Genomic DNA, 2,933 nt, shown 5'->3' with positions numbered 1-2,933 from the left:
CCTTCTTCCTGTCTAATGTGATTCATAGCTAACAAGTTAGTATACTTAACAATTATCCCACAAACGCGCAAATTGTTGAATATGAGATGACCGGCTATGGTCGTTTCATAGCCAACAACAAGCGTGAGTGGAATAATTGCTGTACTTACTATAAACAATCATTTCATAGTTATTAGTAATGTTTGTGTTGCATTGTTTGGTTTAGAATCATCCACTGGCCTATTAATGAGTAAATCAACTGAGAATCACTCACGCGCTGTTCCCATCCTCATGGCTCTGAAGCTCAGATGGTAGAGCAGTAGACCTGTTACCCGACGTTGTGGGTTTGAACCCCACCTTAGCGTCTATTTTGTTTTAGTGGTTATGATTTACAGTTTTCCTTAGTTTAGAATAATCCTCAGGCACATATAAATGAGTGACTCAACTGGGATTCACTCATGCGCTGTTCCCATCATGGCACTGTAGCTCAGATGGTAGAGCAGTGGACCTGTAACCCGAAGGTTGTGGGTTTGAATCCCACGTAAGCCCCTATTCTGTTATAGTTTTTAGGATATACAGTTTATTTTAGTTTAGAAAAATCCTCAGGCAGATAAATGAGTGAGTCAGCTGGGATTCACTCATGCGCTGTTCCCATCATGGCTCTGTAGCTCAGATGGTAGAGCAGTGGACCTGTAACCTGAAGTTTGTGGGTTGGAATCCCACAATGTACTTACAATTTATTTACAACCCGTTCTCGAAAAACCCAGATCATTCATTTCTTTTAGATATTTGAATGTACTAATAGACAGACAATATGTAATCCCCGCTTGAATACAGGCAGTCCTCTGGGGGTTACAGCCGGTAGGTAACTGCAATGGTCACTGACACCCACTGAAAAATTACGTACCTTAACCACCTCTCTGCTACCCAGATCACATGATATTCTGAGTTGACTCGTAGACACTCGCGATACTTACGTGCAATGGCAAAGGGTGGAATTCCAGTAGGCGGCATAGCAGCTTGCCCCCTCTAACTGCAACCGGTCCTCGGGAGCGTGCAAGTAGACAAGCACCAAGTGGAACGCGCGAAACCCTCCACCCAGCTTGGGATTACGTTCTTATAGCTTAGCTTGTTTTGGTAGTGATCCAGGATTTTACGAAAAACGAGTTGTTACCTGAGCAGCAGTCTTGAACCTGGTGACTGTCTCCAAAGATTATCTGAAAAATAAGAGAAATGTCTATTGTCCATCAAAAATTGTCGGCTTCCCATTAGAAATGGCGCATATCGGTAGCTGAAAACACTTGAACTTTGCAGTTCAGTAACTAAAATGCTGACGACTCTGAGAACCGCACGAGTAAATGACCCCCTGAAGGGTAGAAAGATTGGGTTTTCGCGGGGGCTTTAAATTACTGTAGAGCTCTGTAGAGACCTAATTACAATTCTGAGATTATGAGAACAATTCAAAATACAATTGACTATGTAGGAAAAAGCGAAATAACACTACGACGTTTTGGAATTATCTTTACTCCTGTTCACAGGCTATTATCAAGTAGAAAGACAACACATGCATGTACGGTTAATTGCAGTTTAAATATACAAAGAACAGAGAGACAGAGTATATTAAAATGATAAGTGTTTCGCGGTCATAAGCTTTTAAAGTGATAGTAAAAATGTTCAGAAATAGTCTTGCTCCTAATTAAGTTACCTCTATAAGGAGGGCATTCAGTTTTTCATTGCCTTTCCTGTCTTGTCTGTGGCCACATGTACTTGAACTTGGTGACTGTATCCAAAGATCTTCTGAAAAAAAAAAAAGACAAGAGAAATATCTTTTTGTCCATTAAAATTGTTGACTACTTTTTAGGAATGGTGAAGTTCAGTAGCCGAAAAGCTGAAGATTCTGAGAATCACACGAGTAAATGACGCCCTAGAGGGTACTATCTAGCCCTTATTAAAATTCTGAGATTAGCTTTACCGAGTTATTGTGTTAAATTCTAAGTAGAGAACATTTCGAAATACAGCTGACTATGTAAGAAAAAATAAGCGTAAACTATACGGCGTTTCAAAGTTATCTTGACTCCATTAATTACTGAAGTGAAAGACAACGGTTTCAGTTTTTACTGAAATGCAAAGACAAGTGATAGAGTATGTTTAGAATATTAAGAGAGTGTTTCGCGCGGTCATTAGCTTTTAAAGTGTCAGTAAAATGTTCAGAAATAGTCTTGTTTTTAAGTCTCAAATAAAACTTCAAGAGTTCTAATTTCAACTCTAAGTTACCTCTATAAGGCGGACATTCAGTGTTTCATTGCCTTTCCTGTCTTGTCTGTGCCACATACTTGAACCGGCTTGGTGGCTGTATCCAAAGAGTCTCCAAAGATCTTCTGAAAAAAAAATGTGTTTTGTCCACCAAAGTTTATCGGCTAATGGCTAACACTTAGGAATTATTCAGTTCAGAAGCTGAAATGCTGGCAATTCTTAGAGCCACATGTGCAAATTACGTTCGCTTACCTGCCAAGCAAAGTTTTGGTTTCATGGTAGTGAACAACTTTTAAGAAGCTTGTTCCTGAAAGCGGAGTTTTTGCTCGAAGTCAGCAAAACTCGCTGTATCCTTTAAAAGCGGACTCGTTAACTTGAAATTGGCGGAACATCGGCAAACGTAACGCGAAGTAGATCTAACTTTGTCCAACGGTTTTAGTTGAAGCAAACTGAAAGACAGTTGCGAAATTTAAAATCGCAAGTGGGCTGAGGTGCGCATAAATGAATAGAATGGCCTAACTATAAATTGGGAATTAAACAAACGTGCAAATTTCTCACGTGCAGCAAAGCATTTATTAATAATACGTTATTGCAAAATTCCCACATTGGCGTATGATTCCATACTACTTATTTACATAACAGGTAGTGTTTTTCAAGTGCGGTTACACGGGATGAATTTTTATTCCCCAGGCGTTGATTTC

At 39.5% G+C, this 2,933-nt stretch overlaps 1 long non-coding RNA gene across 1 annotated transcript; it reads right to left on the bottom strand.

Annotated features, from left to right (window-relative positions):
• Positions 1 to 305: 305 nt before the first annotated feature.
• LOC144663478 (uncharacterized) lies at positions 306 to 2,617 on the bottom strand. Its single transcript, XR_013572613.1, has 3 exons — positions 2,485 to 2,617; positions 1,685 to 1,776; positions 306 to 1,196 (listed from the first exon to the last, which is right to left on the bottom strand). It is a non-coding gene; the product is annotated as an uncharacterized LOC144663478 (long non-coding RNA).
• Between the last annotated feature and the right edge of the window lie 316 nt (positions 2,618 to 2,933).

This window comes from Oculina patagonica, chromosome 8, assembly GCF_052425735.1.
Source record: "Oculina patagonica isolate OP01 chromosome 8, crgOcupat, whole genome shotgun sequence".
Classification (NCBI taxonomy): Eukaryota; Metazoa; Cnidaria; class Anthozoa; order Scleractinia; family Oculinidae; genus Oculina; species Oculina patagonica.
This window is presented reverse-complemented; position numbering and strand designations above follow the sequence as displayed.